We start from the raw sequence: 20,305 nt of genomic DNA, 5'->3' as shown, positions 1-20,305 counted from the left end.
GCTGTGAAGAAACACCATGGTCAAGGCAACTTTTAGAAAAGTTTACTGAGGCTGACAGTTTCAGAGGATGAGTCCATGACCATCATGGTGGGGAACATGGCAGAAAGCAGGCTGGTATGGTGCTGGAGCTGTTGCTGAGAGCTTATATCCTTATCAGCAAGTAAGAAGCAGAAACGTGGGGGGGGGACTAACTAGGAATACCCTGGGCTTTTGAAACACTCAAGCCCACTCCCAGTGATTGTCACACTCATCAAGGTCACACCTCTTAACCCTTCCCCAACAGTTCCACCAAGTTTGCAAACATATGGACCTAAGGGGATAATTTTCATTCAAACCACCACATCATGACATATTATAGTTAAAATATTAAAAACACAGGATAAAGAATGGGTATTGAAAGTTGCAAGAATGATCAAGTCATTTGTATAAAGGCAGACCCATCAGAATAACATGATTATTTAACAAAAATGTTTAAAGACAAAAAGGCTTGGAAAGATGTATTCCAAGTTCTGAAAGATCACAATTGTCAACCCAGACTATTATAACCAACAAAACTATCCATTAAAATTGAAGGAGAAATAAAAACCAATTATAAAAACAGATTAAAGGAATTTATTACCATTAATGCAGCACTATAGAGGATACTTAAAGGAATACTTTAGTGTGAAGAGGAGGAGAAACACACCCAATAGGTCACAGACAAAAATAAACAATACCAAGAAAGTCAATAAAAAAAAAGGTCAAAGGAAACACCACAAAATCAACAAAAGGATAAGAATTAACACATCATTCAATAATAACTCTGAATATTAACTATCTCAATTACCCAATAAAAAGACACAGACAAGCAGATTGGATCAGAAAACCATAAGAAGGCACAGCAAAGAAACCACCAAACATAGCCAAACTCATTGGAAAAGAAATAGCAGCTTTAGTAGAGAAAATTCCTGGGCCTCCTCGGATAGTACAGGACAGTGCCCAGCTAGGAAACCTTGTTGGGTTATATAGGGACAAATAGTGGGGGAAGCGGCATCTCAGATACTAGAATAGCCAGGTGGGTTAGCACGGAGATGCAGACGAATTTCTAAACAGTCTTATTAAATAAGAAACACAGAGCCAAATACAGAGGTAAACACAGGTTACACAGGATGGAGACTCTGTCAGACAGAGGAGATGGGGCAGTTGTGGTCAGAAGCGTGCAGGTATGGCTGATAGGAGTACTCAGTTAGCCATTAAGAGCGTTCCAAGAAATGCTTCCGGTTTCTGTTTCTTAGCAAAACCAAGTCTCCTTAGTAGGGCCAGGCCCTGGTGTGTTGTTGTTGGTTTTTTACTCTTTTTGGGGGGGCCCACCACCCAGCTCCCAAATAAATCATATACAGAGGCTTATTCTTAATTATAAATGCCTGGCCTTATTTTGGCTTGTTGCTTGCCAGCTTTTCTTAAATTATCCTGCTCTCTTACTTCTGTAAATCTTACTCTTACTCTGTGGCTTGCTGTGTAGCTGGGTGGCTGGCCCCTGGAGTCTTCCTCCTTCTTTGGCTACTTCTTCCTCTTTCACAAATTTCTCCTCCTATTTATTCTTTCTGCCTGCCAGTCCTGTCTATTTCTCTCTCCTGCCTTGCTATTGGCCATTCAGTTCTTTATTAGACCATCAGGTGTTTTACACAGGCACAGCAACACAGTTTCACAGAGTTAAACAAATACAACATAAACAAAAGTAACACACCTTAAAATAATATTCTACAACACTTGTGGGACCTGGACCACCACCCTAAATATGGCCATCAGCACTGTCATTTGAGGAGCCCTGTCTTGAAGGCCTAATAAAAACAAGATCTAGCTTTCTGTTGCCTCTAAGAAACACACTTTACCATCAATGACAGATACCAGTACCACCTTAGGGTGGGAAAAGGATGTAAAATCAAACAGGTCCTGAGAAACTTAATCTTGCCAACTACTAAATGATCTTGAAAGTGAGTCCTTCTTCAATTAAGCCTTCAAATGACTGCACCTCAGCCAACTCCTTGATTGCAATAGCTCACTTTCTGAAGTAGAAGACTGGATAAGCTGTGTCTGAGTCCTAACCCACAGAAACAGTGCTATCACCAATGTGTGTTACTTTCAGTCACGTCTTAATTAGGTCTCTACTGCTGTGATACCCTGACCAGAAGGAAATTGTGGGGGAAAAGGTTTATTGGTTCATCACCAGGGGAAGGTAAGGCAGAAACTCAAGCAGGAACCTGGAGGCAAGAACTGAAGCAGAGGCTGTGGAGGAGTGCTGCTCATTGTCTTACTCCCCATGGCTTGCTCAGCCTGCTTTTCATACTGCCCAGGACCACCACCCCAAGATGGCACCACCCATAGTGGGCTGGGCCCTCCCACATCAACCACCAATCAAAAAAGAAAATGTTTTACAGACATGCCTCCAGGCCAATCTAATGGAGGCATTTTCTCAGTTAAGATTCCCTCTTCCCAGATATGTGTAGTTTTGTGTTAAGTTGATAAAAGCCAACCAACACAGTTACCGAAGTGTTAGTCTGTTCCTCTGGAAATTAAGTAGTAAAAGGTAGATTAAGTCAACAGATCAGTTTGAAGTGCCTCTGAGTTTGCCTTGTTTTCTCTTTCAGTTCTTTCAGACTGGATTCGAGGCATCAGAACTTAAAATTTAGACCCCAATGAGATACACTATTCACCTACTAGTATGGTTCATTTTTTTAAATATTAACAATGCCCAGAACTGACTAGAATGGTAAATAACTGAAACTTTAGTACCTTGCTGCTAGAAATGCAAAGTGGTATTATCCTCTGAAAAAGAGTTAGGTAGTGTCCCTGTTAGCTTTTCTATTGCTGTGATAAACACTATTACCAAAAGCAGCTTGAGGAGAAAAGGGTTTATATGGCATGAATGCCAGGATGACAGTAGGATGCCAAGTTGGGACTAAAACAGGTCAGGAACTTGGAGGTAGGAACTGAAACACAGACAATAAAGGAACACAGTTTCCCATGGTCTGCTCAGCCTACTTGCTTAGATAACCCAGGACTACCTTCCCAGGAATGGCACTGGTCTCAGTGGACTGGGCCCTCCTACATCAATCATTAATCAAGAAAATGCCCCACAAATTTGCAATCTGCAGGCTAAACTGACAGGGATTTTCTCTTCCCTCTTCCCTGATGACCTAATGATGCGTCAAGTTGACAAAAAACCCAACTAGCACAGACAGTTATTTATAAAGCTGAACATATACCTACCATATGACAACAGTTCTACTCCAGAGCAGTTCCTCTAGAGAAATCAAATGACTCACACAAAAACCTGTCTACAGGTTCAGATAGCAAATACTGAAAACAACCAAAGTCGGCAGCCAGAGTAACGCGCACCTGTAATTCAAGCAATTAGAGAGTGTGGACAGCAAGACCAGGAGTTTTAAAAAGTATAATGAATTTTAAAAAGTCAAAACAAAACAGGCTGGAGAGACAGCTCAGTGGTTTACAACACTGGCTGTTCTAATAGAGGACCTGGCTTCAATTTCCAGCACCTACGTAGTGACCCACAACTGTGTGTAACTCCAGTTCCAGGGAATCCTATGCTTTCTTCTTACCTCCAAGGACACTAGGCATGTGTATGTGATACACATGCATGCATGCAGGCGAAACACCCATACACATAAAACAAAATAAATAAATCTTTTTTTAAAAAAAATTCAATGCAAAAGAAGAACAAGAGGAAAAACACAAGGAGTGCAGCCTATCTTTTTCTCGTCTAACAGATACTTGCTGGATCTGTTCCAGCTATGAAACAGTGAGACAATGATGAATCAATTTATGGTGCTCTCCACTACATATTCACAGCAGGATGAAGGGCATGGGCAGGCACACATTTTAAAAAAATGAGCATAGAAATATGCCCACATACTACTGGAGTCCACAAAGAAATTAGCTATGCCTGGGAAAGCCAGGAAATGTTTCATGGAGCATAAAAGGTAGGAAAGCCATCCCAAGGGTCATGAAAGCATCTTAATATGTAATTCTTCCTGTGATTAAGGAATAAAAAGTGTATAGAAGGTGGGGACATTAACCTGGGGAGGTAGGTTAGTGACAACTGTGAGCATTCTTATAAATCACAGCCAAAAAAAAAAAAAAAATGGAATTAACCTACTGGTCAGGCAAGGTAATTTCAGGATGTTTAATGGGGCTGGAGTAGATAACAGCCTGACTAGAAACTACAGACGCTGCAGAGAATTTTTTATCTAAATAAGGCAGCCGCTACTTGCCAACAGCTCCATCTCAGGCTACCATCCAGAGATTTTGGCCCAGTGTTTCCTAATGCAATTTTTTTTCAAGAAGAGCTAAGCATACTTCTATATGCACGATCTTCTATTTTTAAATGTCCACATGAGTACATTTCAGCACAATTAGGATGCCATAGATGTCAGGGTACATCACTACTTTATGTACTAGTAAGAAAGAAACCCATCAGCACTCAAACTATGACACTGTCAATTTCAAGGCATTCCCAAATCAGAGATGCTAAAATGTGAAAAAATATGCATCTTAGAATCAACAAAATACAGTAATTTTCCTTTCCTCAAAACCATGAATAAACTGTTTGGATTCATTTTGAAGCTGCCAGATTGCACTCTGTTTAAGTCCAGGGGATCCTGAGGGTAATCTGATTAAATTCAAGCTTTAGGACAGTCACTCTGGGGGTCAGCTGGTGATGAACCAGGAAAAAGCTGGCAGCAGGAAGACCAATGAGGAGGCTCCTGCAATAATCCAGGAGGCTGAATTAAAATCCCAGTTGTAGGCATGAAGAGGAGGGAGGAGTCAAATGTAAGAGTTTTGTGTAACAAGTCCCACAAGTCTACAAGTGAGGATGGGAAGTGAGGAAGACAGAAACATCATGGAGGAGTCCAAGGTTCCTAGTTTGGAATATACAGATTCATTATTTGTCCAACAGTATTTACTAAGTGTCTACCATGTGCCAGGTGCTGTGGGTGTAATGGTGGGTGGACAAACATGTATAACTTACAGTCTAAGAGATAATAACTAGATTTGGGTGCTGGTGAGACTTCACTGTTCCATGTCCCATAGGTAGTAGAAGCCTAGGTTTCAAGGCCAGGAAATTAACTAGGTCTGAATAAGGAGCTCATGGGTTGTAGATAACAGCTGAAATACTTAGGGAAAATAAGATGGCTGTGAAGAGCATGGATATAATAGGGTAAAAACAGAACACTAGGGAACCAAGACACGAGAGAGAGAGAGAGAGAGAGAGAGAGAGAGAGAGAGAGAGAGAGAGAGAGAGAGGAAGAAGAAGAGGAGGAGGAGGGAGGGAGGAGGAGGAGGAAGGAGCAGGAGCAGACAGGGAGGCTAACAAAGAATAATCTGCAAATAGGCTGAGGCAAGTGGTATCTGTCAACCAAGGGAGAGTCTCAGTACCGTGTGAGTGACACCTACCTTTATCTACAATTCAGCACAGAAGTCATTACTTGGCAACGTACAATTCCAATTTTCAGAGTCCATGGGTGTTTTGCCTGAACTCCAAGTAAGCTTATCAGAACTGCTTCTTATTTAAAGAGCTATGATATTTTAAGTGTTGCTACAATCTGTTCCTTTATCCTGTAAGTGCTTACATTTTTCACGTATCTCAGTTTGACATCTAGAATATGAGTCAATAGCCGAGTGATGGTAATTCCCTATTTCTTCTTATTTTCCTTCTGTGGGAGCTCAAACCTGCCATTCCAAGACAAAATCGAAGCAGAGCTTATGCGGGAAGGCATGTCCCTTTCATGTGAACACAATAGGCAGAAGTGACTTAGGCACAGACTTCAAGGTAGCATTGCAAGACCATCATGACAACATTCTTGTACCTGAGACGTGAGGCTACTCTGGTCCTTCAGACTCGATCAGGAAAGCCCTCAGACATCTCCAATTCAGAAGAGTGAAGAAGCAGGCCTAGAGCTCTGTGGGTAAAGGCATATGCTGCCAAATCTGATGACCTGAGTTTGATTCCCAAGATCAAGATGGTAAAAGGAGACAGCTACCTCCCACAAATTGTCCTCTGACCCACATGCACTTGGGCTCATGCACAAGCCGCGCACACGGACACACACACACACACACACACACACACACACACACACACACACACACACACAATTTAAAATATTAAAAAAGAAGCAGGCCTAGAGAAGTTACAAAGATTCCCCAAAGTCAAAGTCTTGTAATTTAGTAGCTAGTTGGTACTTTTTCCATCCCATCAAGATGATGCAATTTCTGTCCTGTACATATACATTAAAGCATATACTTAAAACATGAAGTTCACAAGAGTTGGGTCCAGTTAACCAGAGAGGAAGCAGATTAAAAGCTCAAATGGTCCCTTGCCTCACTCACTGCATCTGTCTACTAAGGGCTCTTACCATTCCCTCTAGGTTTTATGTTCCACACAAGCTCAAGGAAGCTAGACTCCTAGATCTTCATTTTAGCGGTGGCTGAATCTTTCAACCTGGAGGTTCAGGACACAATCCATCATCACGTTTACAGGTCTTACTTAGGTTTCCCTTGCCTTGTCTGGATCTTTCAGAGAAGAATTCTAGAATGACTCTTTAATAGGTTGCCTTGGCAACCCCACAATGTAGGATAGAGATATGACAATATCTGCCAATGAATATGGGCAACATAATCCAGATGAGAGAACTACTTTTGACTTATGAAAAGGTTCCTTAAGCTTTCTTTGGTCATCATTACCTCCCTGTCAACCATGTGTGTGTTTGTTCATGAACATGGAAAAATAAAGAACAGTTTGTTTCTTAGGAAAATGTCAAAACCATTAGTTAAAACATGCCCTATGGAAGAGCCATAGCTCTGTGTTAAAAATTCTTTCTACTTCTTCAGATGACTAAGAGTTTATGACAAGGCCTTTGAGAAAGTTTTTAAAGCATTTCCTTTTAAAGCACTTATTCTTGTCTTGGTGTCATTCATATATTCATTCAACAAGTATTTGTTGAGCATCTTTTGTATGCTACATACTGTTGTACCCCCTAAGGTAGAACAGTTAATAACAATTAGCAAGGTCTCTTCCCTCTTGAAGTTTAAAGCCTTGTGGAGAAAATACATATTAAATAATTAAAATTTGAAGTTGCAAAAAAAACAGAACAAACAAATCAGGGATGCATATTGCAAGACTAAATTAAGAGCTAAGGGAAAGCTGTGCATGATGGCATACACACAGAGCTTTGTGAGTTCAAGGTCAGGCTGGTCTACAGAGCAAGTTCCAGGACAGCCAAAGTTACATAATGAGACCTTGTCTCAAAAATTAAAAAAAAGAAGAAGAGGAGGAGGAGGAGGAGGAGGAGGAGGAGGAGGAGGAGGAGGAAGAAGAAGAAGAAGAAGAAGAAGAAGAAGAAGAAGAAGAAGAAGAAGAAGAAGAAGAAGAAGAAGAAGAAGAAGAAGAAGGAAAAGAAAAAGAGGTAAGGGAAGGCTCCTCTGAAGGATGAATAGGGTTTAATTAAGTGAAAGGGATGGAGTAGAATGCACACACCGTAGGGAAAAGGGGCCAGCCAAAGAAACCCACCCTGACCCTGGAGCCCAGAATCAGGGAAAGAAATACAGCCTAGATTTGGGACCTGAGCCAGAGGAAGAAACACTTTATCCCTGAACCCAGAACCAAAGAAACATGCCCTGACTCTGAGACCATTACCAAAGAAACACTCTTTGTCCCTAGAATCAGAGCTAGTGAAAGAAATATGTCCTCGCCTTAGAATTTGAGCGAAAAAGCTAAGAAAGGTCAGTGAAAGAAACACAGTTTGGCTCTGAGATCAGAGCCATCTCTGCCCCTGACCAAGCAAAGTAACCAATCCCTGAGCAGGGAAAACTAATCAATCCCTGAACAGAAAATCTTCTCCCTGGAGAAACTCTGCCCCTAAGAAATCCTATATAACCACCCTGTTTGTTCAGCTGTGGGCTGTTCTTTCCCACCCTGGCAGAGGCAGCCACTCTCCTGGACTCCTCCTTCCCAAATAAATCTCAGTCTCAAAAGAGTCTTGGGTGTGAACGTCTTCATTTGCTGGTGCAGAGAAGAACCTTGCTAAGATGTCCCTTAGTGGACTGAGCAGAAAAAAACTTGCAGACATTCCCTTAGCCGAGGCTGAGAAAGGCGGACCTGAACAGGAGAACCTTGCTGAGACATCCCTTAGAGGACTGAGCAAGGTGAAGCAAAAAAGTAACTTTTCAGAGCAGGAGGAGATAGCTACATTTCTGCAGGGGTTTCCCCTTTAACAGAGTGAAGCAAAAGAGGCAACGTCTTGGGCCGGAGAAGGAGCAGAGCTCTGCTAGGAAGCCCCCTTAAGTGGGGGCTGAGCAAAGCTTAGCTGTAGTGGCTCTCCAGGAGAGGAACAGGATTGCTATATCCTGTGAGGAGACCATCCCCCACCGCACCCCAACTCCAGGTATAGCCTGACTCCCGAACAGTCAGGATACCTTTCCCTCCAGAGCTGAGCTATCCTAGCAGCTCAAGCTGTTGCCTTTGCCTCCAGAGCCGAGCTGTCCTGTTACAGCTCCAGCTGTCAGAGCTGTCCTAGAAGCTTGAGGTGTCACCTGACTCCTGGAACAGTCAGGATACCTTTCCTCCAGAGTTGCAACACTCACCTACACACACATGTATAATGAGTCTTTTTCTGTCCCGCCAGCCAGCTCCCAAATAATACATCAAGACTTCTTATTAATTATGAAAGCTTGGCCTATAGCTTGTCCCTAACTAGTTCTTATAACAGATTAACCCATTTATATTAATCTATGTTCTATCACATGGTGTTACCTCTCTTCCATCTTAGACCTCCTGTTTCTTCTCTGTGTTATCTGGGGTCTCCTGCATGCATAGATTCATCTCCTACTTCCTCTCTCTCTGCCTGGCAGTCCCACCTATACCTCCTGCCTAGCTAGCTATTGGCTGTTCAGTTCTTTATTAAACCAAATCACAGCAATATAGCTTCACACAGTGTACAAATATCCCACAACACATAAGTCAAGGCCTCTAACCTGGAGCAGGTAAATAGAGTCTCTAATTTGAGGTCTTTCAAGGAGGATGTTTTCTAAGGCTGAGTTGTTTGTTTTCCAGTATGGGAGGGTTGAAGCTAGGACTTATACGTTCTAGATTAGTACTCTACCACCACCACGACCTCCACCCCCTCGAACCCCCACCAGTGCTTGCTTACACTCTCCCCTCCTTGTAGATCTCGGAGACAAGATCTCAGTTGTTTTCAGAGTGTTGAACACTGAATGGTCTCTGAGTTCACTCAGGCCATTCTCAGACTCACTAAGTAGCACAGGCTTGCCTTGAACTCACAGTGATTCTCCTGTCCCAATCTCCCTAGCTGGGACTGCATTTCAGTAGTACACAAGCATGTCCATCTTTTCCATGACTTTTGAAGTCAAAGTATCTTACACAATTGTCTTGAGAAATGTTACATTGTATAGTTAGTTATATCACTAAAATAGGGTATTAGTAATGTTGTGAAACTTCATTAATTTGTCCCAGTGAGATGGGCTGTCATTCTTATTCAGTGAAAGGCCCAATTGACAAAATAGTTGTAAGGAAATGGAATATAAAGTAATCTGATGTTATTAACTGCTAGAAAGCTCCTTATATTTAATGACCTGTTCCCCTTAACAGGTCCAGAAGGGCTACTGGTAACTAGAACTTTCATTTTCTGAATGAAGCTCTGATTTTATGAAGCTAACAGAAATGGCCCTTTAAATTGTTTTGTTTACTAAGGGTCTTGCTGTGTAGGCCTCACTAGCCTGGAATACACAGTGTAGCCTGGGGCTGGCTGAGACTCATTGCAACCTTCCTGCTTCAGCCTATCTAGGATTAGAGTGTGACCCACAATGCCTGGCTCCCTCTAAACATTGTTACACTTATTTAGTGTGTGTGTAGGGGGGGCATGCGTCACAGCATGAGTGTGGCAGTGAGAAGACAACTTGCCAGAGTCTGTTCTCTCCTTCTACGATGTAGTTCCCTGGGATCAAACTCAGGTCTTCAGGCTTATAGTGAGGCGCCTTAACTCACTGAGCCATCTCTTGGGTACCTCACCTCCCTTACTACTGAACACAATTCCTGCTAATGTGCCATGTTCTTACTAGTGTGGCAACATGAAAAGAACACTATGCAACCAAGTTGGTGAGAGATTCAAGATTTTTTTCTTAATTGTTTTTCTTTCTGAGAAGATCATGAAGTTAATAAAGAGCCTAGACAGATCTCTGTGAGTTCGAGGCCAGCCTGGTCTACAAGAGCGAGTTCCAGGACAGGCACCAAAACTACACAGAGAAACCCTGTCTCGAAAAACCAAAAATAAATAAACAAACAAATAAATAAATAAATAAATAAATAAATAAATAAATGGCCTAGAACAAAATACTGTCCTTTTTTTAAAAAAATTAAGATGACGTTCTTAGTACATGAACAAGTAGGAAGAGTAAGAAAGAGAACTAGAGCCAGGTGGTGGCTCACACCTTTAATCCCAGCACTCAGGAGGCAGAGCCAGGTGGATCTCTGTGAGTTCAAGGCCAGCCTGGGCTACAGAGCAAGATCCAGGACAGGCTCCAAAACTACACAGAGAAACTCTGTCTCGAAAAAACAAACAAACAAAAATTGCCACTTACAACCTTCAACAACTTATATAATCCCCTCTGGGCCTCAGCTTCCTCATTTTAAGAATGAGCACTGGCTGTCTGTGCAGAGGATCTGGGTTCTATTCCCAGCATCCACATGGCACAACCATCTGTAACTCCAGTTCTAGGGAGTGCAACACCATTGTCTGGCCTCTGAAGGCACTGCATGGTGCACAGACAGACATGCATGAAATAAAAATAGTTTTAAATGAAGATAATATTTAAAGAGAACATTTTCAGTAGAAATTTATTATAAGTGATAAAGTGCTACATATGCCTCAGATAGTCTTGACTTCGTATCACATAGGATTAAAAACGACAACAACCCTTTGGTGTTCAGCTTCTACTATTTTGTTATTTGAAGCCATATACTGCCTCTAACCAATACACTTGTAAATGGTGTAAATAGTACCTTGTTTATTAGTCCATAAACACAGTTATTGTTATGAGACCAGCACGTATTTCCTTGACCTCCTTGCAGTAGAACCTCACTTTTCCGTTTTGAAGTCAACCTTGTCCAGAGTCTCAGATGTATGTGTTCACATGAGGTTAATACCACTCCCCACTAACTGTGGGTCCTGATGACTTACGTCAATTAATATACTCCACTTCCCAAGCAATGTCAATTGTTCGAGGCTGGGCATATATCCCAGACCTAAGGCAGTTAGTACATCCTCTTCTACTAGAAGGTTTGGACAAAACACATAACTAGAGAGGGAACGTAAGTGAATCTCGGGGCTCCTGCAAAGAGAATTGGGACCAAGATTCAATGTACTCAGCCAAGTATGGCACTCTGAGCAATGTTGCCACAATAAGGACAGTCCACTGAGAGGGTAAACTTGATACTTGGGGAAGGGGAGACCAAGAGAAGGTCAGAGAAATGGGACTGGTTCATAAATCTCTGTACCAAATCTTACCTTGGGAATTTCAAATCAGATTTTTTGAAACGTGTTTTGCAAAGTCAGTTGGGATGGGATGTCCTTTCGTTTGGAATTACAGAAATTGCTACACTTGTATGTGTAAGATCGTGCATGTGCACATGTGTAAACGAGGGTCAAAGTCAAACATTGGGTGTCTTAATAATTTCTCCATCTTATTATTTTCTAAAATGTCTTCTTTAGAGTGTGTGTGTGTGTGTGTGATGAGTGTGAGTGTTGTGAGTGCATGTGGTGACTGTAAGTGTGTGTGGTGAGTGTGTGGGGGCTTCCACGTGCCATGGTGCATGTGTAGAGATCAGAGGACAACTGCGTGGAGTTATTCTCCTTCCACCTTTATATGGGTTCCAGGGGTCAAACTCAAGTTGTCAGGCTTACACGGCAAGTGTCTTTACCTGTTAAGCCACCTCCCCAACCCTCCGTCTTATCTTTGGAGAGTGTCTCTCTCTGTCTCATCAGCACTGAGACTACAGGTGCACACCACTACACTATTACAAGAAATCCAGAGTCTTTTTAAAGGGTAAAGGGATGTATTAGGAAGGAAGACTCACTACAGAACAGACGTAGGGTCCTGGAAGGCCAGGGTACAGTCCCATGCTGTTCTTCTGCCCTAGTCCGTCCCAGCACCCAAGCCCACAAGAGTGGAAGAGAGCAGCATCCACACATCTCAGGTCTTAAGGGTAGCCCTGAGGCCACACCCCGGGGGCAGGTACTTCAAGGTGTAGGTAGGTAGGACAGTTACCTGCTACATCTCTAGGGGCGGTGCTTCAAGTGCTTCAAGGTCATAGCTAGAACAGATATGAGCTACACTGTATCAGGCTGTTTACATATGTGCTAGGAATCCAAACTCAGGTCCTCATGCTTGCATAGCAGCAAATACTTTACCAACTGAGCCATTTCTTTATCCTCAAAATCTATTTTTTAAACACATGGATTGCTTGTCTAAAAGGAAACTTCCTTAACTCTGATCGAGTGCACCTATTTAATGAAAGCTACAGTTGAGCTCAATATAAATTTATGTCCAAATCACCTTTTCCAGGAGAAAAGTAAAAATCAGCAATGAAAATCCATAATCAATTTGCAATTGTATATATTCATTCAAATCTCTCTTTGAAAGGAGAGTGCCAGCCAGTTGAAAGTGTGGTTTTGTTGTTTGTAAACATGTCCAGGAGAACTCCATTAAGAATGGATGTGCATCTGGGTTTTAGAATGAACATTGGACCCAGAGGCAGCTACTGGAAACTAATGACGAATAGTAAAATAATATTTGCAGACAGTTGTCATGGCAGCTGGCTCATTTTGCACAAAATAGAATCCATTGCATTTTAGCAGGCTTTAGCAGAGGAAAACTGCTAGCCTGAAGACAGCCTTTAACTGAGTTTTTTTGTGTTTTGTTTTTAATCCATTCATTGATCTTGGTTTTATTATTGCACATAGCTTTCAGACTATACTCTAATTGTATTTTTAAATCCCAAATATTTTAAATCACTAATAAAAATACACATATGATTTGGGTTGAAGAACACTTGCACCACTCTTGAAATCTTTCCATCAGGCTATGGAGATCAGTTTAGCAGCAGGTTTGACTGTGTGCACAGTTGAATTCATGTGGACACTGGAACAAGGCAGTATGTGCTGAGGAAGTAGAGGGACCAGCATATTTCACTGGTTGCTTTCAGATGTTGCCCTTTAAGTCGTGCTCTATGGAACTGGGGAGTAGCCAATTTTTCTTGTGTCTACTTACATGGTCCTGGGGAGTGACCTTAGGAATTGGAGGTAGCTCAAGACAAGTGAGAAAGGGGGTGACAAAGTATTCGGGGATGATCTATTTCTAGAATGTCTGTTTATATATAATCTCATCTCATTGAATGTGATTGTAGATAATTTTAAAGATTATAAATAGCTAGTCTGGAGAGGAATATGATACAGAGTACTTCACTATTAAGACAGGCTCTTGCCTATCAATCACACTGTCTCCTATCCCATCTGCCTTTTTCTCTTTGCATTTCTTCTTTCAGATAAAGGACACATGACCCTAATTACTATAAAAATCAATTTATCATTCTAAATTAGGAAACCCATACAAGCCATTATCTTCCATTAACATCTTAGAACAAATTAGTCCTTTGAATTAACTAATGTTCTTTAAACTTCTTGAAATGGGCCATGTTCAAGACTTAAAAAAAGCCCTCCCACACCATCCAACACTGTGATCCAAGACATATTCCCCACATAAGCAGGGACACAAAACAGTCCATCAGCAGCTGGTGAGCAGATTAAAGACAGGGTCAAAGTGATATAGGAAACAGCTACCAGTAGGAAATGTGGGAATCATCAATCACTAGGGTTGGATTTTCCCTCATATAACTGAAACTCCTACTAAACAGTGAAATTACAAATTAGGGGGTTTTATTTTTCACCATACAACAAGGAGTCTGCTAGTAGGAAATGCAGCTGCTTTCCTTCTTTCAACCAAACCATATAGTTTTTTTCTTAATACTTGTCCACACATGATCACAACGGCCCATCCGCTACCAGCATGACATGCATATTCTGGACAGAATGAGAATGGCCACTTTTAGCAGGATTATGTTTTAGTTCACAGCGGTTCTCATACACCAAGGTTAATGTGCAGAACTAATGCAAAAATGGCACATGCCAATAGTTTACTTCCTTTTAAAGAAAATGTTTTGGACGCCCACAGTCCTCTGATTGGCCAGAATTATGTCACATCATCTCTCCCAGCTGTGAGGGACATAGGAAATCAAACTGTTTTAGTGAAACATTGCAAAATCAAAATTAAGCTGTGTAATGCCAAAATGAAACACAGCTTAGGGAATTTAAACATGGCCTGGTTTTCAAACCCTGCTCCTTTATTTACCAGCTGTGTGACTGAGTTGAGTTGCCCAGTTATTCTGTGCTTTAGTTTTCCCTCCTGGAAACCAGACATAATCGTTTTTTCCTAGGGCTGTTGTGAGAATTAAAGGAGTTAATTCACTCTCTGACCTCTGCCCCCCCTCTCTCTCTCTCTCTCTCTCTCTCTCTCTCTCTCTCTCTCTCTCTCTCTCTCAATAAATAATGTTTTTTTCCAAAAAGAATGAATACAATTTATCTAGAGCAGGGTTTTTCAACTGTGACACTTCTGTCATTGAGGCCAAGTAAATCCTTCTAGTGAGGAAATCTTCTGTGCTTTGGAGGATGTTGAACAGCATCCTTGCCCTTTATCCACTAGATGTTAACAGCATTCGTCTCCCAGTCATGACAAACAGAAGGATCCCGGGCATTAGCAAAAAGGCCTTATAAGACATCCCCTCCCCCACGGCATTTGAATTGTCACAATGAGGTGCTGAGGGTGGGTGCTGTAGTCATTCAGTGAATAGAGGCCAGGGATGCTACAAAACACATTAATGCTTATTACACAGTCCAGTCCGTGGGGCTGTGATGAGAAAACACTAAAGAAAGAAGTATATGAGACAGGGGCAGGTAGTCCTTGTAGTTCTCTTCACATTGTTTTCATTTTTTCTCTCTCCAGATTTGGGGAGGAGATACAAGTGGCATAGGGAGAGGAGACTGAAACTGTCTTGTGGGGGAGTGCCTTAGTTACTGTTCTATTGCTGCGAAGAGACACCATGATCAAGGCAACTCTTATAAAAGAAAGCATTTGACTGGGGACTTGTTTACAATTTTAGAGGGTTAGTTCATGATCATCATGGTGGGGAACAGACAGGCATGGCACTGGAGCAGTAGCTGAGAGCTTTACATCCTGATCCACAGGCAGCAGGCAGAGAGAGAGAGAGACAGAGAGAGACAGAGACAGAGAGAGACAGACAGGACAGACAGACAGACTAGTCCTGGTATGGGCTTTTGAAACCTCAAACCCCACACTCAGTGACACACCTCCTCCAACAAGGCCACACCTCCTAATCCTCCTCAAACAGGTCCACTAACTGTAGCCCAAGAATTCAAACATATGAGCCTATGGGGGCTGTTCTCATTCAAATCACCATAGGGAGGTAAAGAACAAATGCCAAAAATAGCCACCATGCTGGACTACAGGGCTCACTTGAGGTATGTAATAATGAGTTTAATATAAAACTACTCAGCCTGGGGTTATGTTTTTCTTGGACCAGAGGCAGTGTATCAAGTTGAATTGAAGAGATTCTACTTTTGTCAACAGTTTAAGGAAGCAGCCCAGTGTACACACCTGTAATCTCAACATGCTGGAGGCAGAGGCAGGTGTATCAATGCAAGTTCAAGGCCATCTGGTCTTCATGTCAAGTTCCAGGCCAACCATAGCTTTACAGCAAGACCCTGTCTCAAAAAATAAAAAAACAGCCAGGCATTGTGGCACATGACTTTAATCCAACCACTCAGTAGGCAGAGTCAGGTGGTCTCTGAGTTTGAGCCCAGCCTGGTCTACACAGCAAGTTTCAGGCTAGCCATATTTACATAGAGAGACCCAGTTTCAAAACACTAATAAAATGAAAACGTGTGTGTGTGTGTGTGTGTGTGTGTGTGTGTGTGTGTGTGTGTATACATGCATATATATTTGGAAGCAATGAAGCAGACAAGAAGTGATAAAAATGGCCAGAGAACCTGAGCTGAGTAAGAAGACAGATATAAGGGACTGTGGATAAACGAGACTCAAAAGCAACAAAAGTGTGTTACAGAAGGTAGTTTCAAGGCGTTTTGAACATGGTGAGCTAGAAGAAATAAGGTAAGCTCTGTCATGCTGTAGCAGTGATTTGCTTTCCCGACTAAATTCTCAGTTCTCATTAAGGACGGAGTGAGACAGTCTGCAAAGGCAATTGGATAAACTAGGCTTCCTAACTGGGGCTAGGGTTTCTTAAATGAAATTGCTTTCCATCAATAAAGCCAAACACTACGGAAGTAACACAAACCATTGCGGAATCAGGGAACTTCAAACAAACCTCTGAGGTAACTTCTAGTCTTCATTATTAATTTATTTACATATTTTTTCCTATATTTGTTCAGATACTTGTAAGTACACATGGGGGTGTCAGGTCTCACACATTTAACTTACAAAACTGAAACTCCAGGCAAAACTATCACCATTGGTGACCTCACCAAGTTAAAAGTCACAAGCAATTGTTTTAGAATGCTCATAGTTCCTACTTCTGAGAATCTCGTTTAAAAATTGCAAAAGAATAAAATATGCATCTCCACTTCCCTACTTCCACACAGAGAAAATACACAAGAGATCAAACCACTCTTAGGAGAACACGTAGCCTTTATGGACTTGATCCTTACACAGCCTCTTAAGCATCAATCAGCAGTGTGAGTACCAACCCAGCCCTACCACTCATCAGCTGCAAGGTCGTGGACAAGGCACTTCAATTCCTCTGCTTCAATTCCTCCAACTTAAAAATGGAGATAGTAATGCATGGCTACCTCACAGGGCTATCACCCAAGAAAAATGTGAGAGTCCTTTGTAAGCTATCTTGTACTTGGCTGACAATAGTCATTGTGACCACACTTTGAGAGGGACAGGGAGGGTCTTCCCTTCCAGTTAGAATGGAGAAAAGGAAGAGAAAACAATTCCTGCAAAGGCACAAATCTCTGTTGCATGCATTAGTGGAGCTCCGGCTTCATTTGTCCACAAAGTATAAGTATAGGGACGTGGCTAAAACTTGCACCTGGCAAAAGACCCTTATAGACAAGGGCAGAGTTGGAAATCTGGGGCCAAAGCAAAGCATTCCCTAGAGATTCAACTAAAACACAACTGGTAGGTATAATTTTAGGGCCAATCCTTGGCCATCTTATTTTGAATTAATAGAGGGTTTGGAAATAGGTGGGTCATAGTCACCGAGGAGTAGGAAGAACGGCTTTTCTAAACTCATTCTTCAGCTGATGGCTGGCCACTCAAGACTATTTCATAGCTAACAACTAGGCATCAAGTACTCAAAAGGCCTCACAAAAATGTGTCAAAGAAAAGGCCGGCTGGAGTGGAGGACATAGCTCAGTTGGTACAGTGCTTGCCTAGTATACCTAAGGACCTCATAAAACTGGCCATGGTGGCATGGGCCTGTAACCATAGACCCCGGGAGGTAGAGGCAGGAGGATTGGAAATCATCCTTGGCTACACAGCCAGTTTGAGGGCAATCTGCACTACATGAGATCCAGCCTTAAAAAAACAACAAACTCAGATAATATCACTAACCGTAAGCTTGCCTTTAACTCGGTCTGTGAAGAAAAAAATGACTGTCTTCATTTTTCTGTCTGGAAAATAAAGCTGATATTTAGATTCACTGTGAAAGTAGAGATGTCTAGTCCAACCCTTGTATTTCATAAAGGAGATGAGAATTAGCATGTTGAACTGACCATTTTCTGTGTACAGCTGGTGAATAGCAACAAGGGGACTAAAACTCCACTCATCTCCACATTTATGTTCGGTCCACCCTCATTCCCACCCTGCCCCCTTTCCCCCCCTCATTGTTATCAGAAAAACAAGGGTGTTGTTTATAATCAGTATCCTATCTCCATTATCCTGCCAGCCTCAGAGGAAGATGTCGAGAGAAAGAACAACTGCCACTCCACAGGTCATGTCCACCAGGATGGCTAAAAACATCTTCAAATGGTTTTTAGTAGGTTTTCAAGTTTGAGGGTGGTGAGCAATCCTAGGATGGTGATGAAGATCCACTCAGAAGCCCTAAAGAAGGCAAAATGCACAAATAAGCAAACAACCCACCTGAGATGGGGATGGGGAGTCCCAAGATCTTAGATTCCTTGAAGCAGGGTGTAAGGCTGTGTGGTCCCCATTCGAATTCTTCATAACCTAACAATCACGAAACAATCATTTTCATTTTGCACCAGGCCTCTCAAGTTATGTGATGTGGCTGGTGCTCTTTTCCTCTGTGACAACCACAAAGAGTTGGCCTGCATACAACCACTGCTTCTAGCCCTAGACAAGCGGGACCGGAGGAAAGCCCTGAGAATTTGATCCCCTTGGTGACTTCAGGAAGGGAATAATGTTGGGAAAGGTAAGGGGGCTGCAGCCTTGGACCGTTTCCAATCCTGGCAAGTCAGATGCCATCATAAACATGAGCCCAACCACACTCTGCAGTGCCTGATTCTTCAGCTTGGGCAGCTGCGTTCTGGCCTCATGCCCAGAGCTAAGAGCCTAGACGCTGCCTCCTGCGGCGGACTTTTTGATGACTTCAATCCGGTCGCTCTAAGTGGGAAAGGAAGACACAGCTGAGGATAGGTAAAACCCCACCCTTCGGAGGGCCTCGCCACTGCGGAGGGAAAGTTTGGAGTCAGGAAGTTAGAGGGACCCAGGTTTCAGGTGGCCGCGACGCTGGGGCCACAAGGTGGGCTATCTGCTAGAATGCCTGAGCCTAAGGGTCAAAATCTGGCTTTGAACTTCGCGCCTCTGAGGAGGGGCGGGGCTACGGCAAGAGGGCAGGGTTTCCTGTGGCGCCTCTGCGTGTGGCTGCACCCTCTGAAAAGGCTTGTAATCAAAGAAGCGGGCATGTGGGTTCCATAGTGTAGCGGTTATCACGTCTGCTTTACACGCAGAAGGTCCTGGGTTCGAGCCCCAGTGGAACCACAGTAGCGACTTAAATGTTTTTCATAAGTAGCCTGCATAAAATCGAAAACCGGAGACCATTTTTCTCTTTCATCTACCTATATTATTCCTAACAGCTTTATGTCGCAGCCTCTGTCGCCAGATCCGAGGAGTAACCCAGAGTGGAGGCAGGGCGGGTTGGAGTCAGCTGCTGTTTATCTCACCTCGGAGGTGCTCCGGGATACTTCACCAGGAGCGCCCCGCAGCAGCCTTTCTTCCTGAGCGAGAATAAGTTGACCGCCAAAACTTCCCACGAAAATATGTCAACAGAGCCACGCTTTGATTGCAGCTGACGTTTTTAAAGGTTGATTATGATTAAGTATTTAATATCTTATTAAACTCTTTAATATCTTATTCAGCTCTAAAATACAGAGCAAGAACAGTGTAGCTGGAGGGTTAGTGGAATGAATATTCCTCTTTTTAAATAAGAATTCATATACAGTTGAGAATAAGTGTCATGCTTTTAAGTTTATTAATTAAATGTAGTTTCTGACAATTTCATGCATGTATATAATGCATCCTGATTACTCTCACTCCCACCCATGTGTTGATTGATGATGAAATATTTCTCCAGTTCGTCTTTGCTCCCATTATTACAGTTCTGTTGCAGGGAGAACTTCTTTCGAGGGGGTGAAGTATGAGTGAAAGGTTTCTGGGGTCCTGGGGGTCCTGGGGGTCAAGGGTGAGATGATGGTAGCAGAGAACTAAACGGGAAAAGAGAAACTTTTAGTTGTTTGTTTGTTTTTGTTTTTTCTTGGCTTCTCCTACCCCCAGTTTTGATCATACAGTATATGAATTTACATCTTTTTCTAACTCAAAAAAAAGGTAATGTTATTTTCTGGTTAACAGTCAATTTACTCTTTTTAAAACCTCAACCATTAAAATGCACAGTTAGTTACTGTTAAGTATTCAAGTTGCTGTGAACTGATTTCCAGAAATTTTTCTTGCGAAACTGAATCTCTACATCCATTCACCTTGTTCCTCCCATCAACTTTATTTTTAATGGCCTATAATAATGGTAGCTGAGTAAGCCAGACATTGACCTAAGTACTTTGTCTTGTTTTGTCATGCTGAGAATCAAATGCATGCCCGTCCCCCATGTTCCTTCCAAACAAGG

The 20,305-nt window shown here is 42.3% G+C and overlaps 1 non-coding gene across 1 annotated transcript; it reads left to right on the top strand.

Annotated features, from left to right (window-relative positions):
* The first annotated feature begins 19,097 nt into the window (after positions 1-19,097).
* On the top strand, positions 19,098-19,170 carry Trnav-uac (transfer RNA valine (anticodon UAC)). Its single transcript has one exon. It is a non-coding gene; the product is annotated as a tRNA-Val (tRNA).
* Positions 19,171-20,305: the final 1,135 nt, after the last annotated feature.

This window comes from Peromyscus californicus, unplaced genomic scaffold (assembly GCF_007827085.1).
Source record: "Peromyscus californicus insignis strain IS unplaced genomic scaffold, ASM782708v3 Scaffold_10__1_contigs__length_136768540, whole genome shotgun sequence".
Taxonomy (NCBI): Eukaryota; Metazoa; Chordata; class Mammalia; order Rodentia; family Cricetidae; genus Peromyscus; species Peromyscus californicus.
This window is presented reverse-complemented; position numbering and strand designations above follow the sequence as displayed.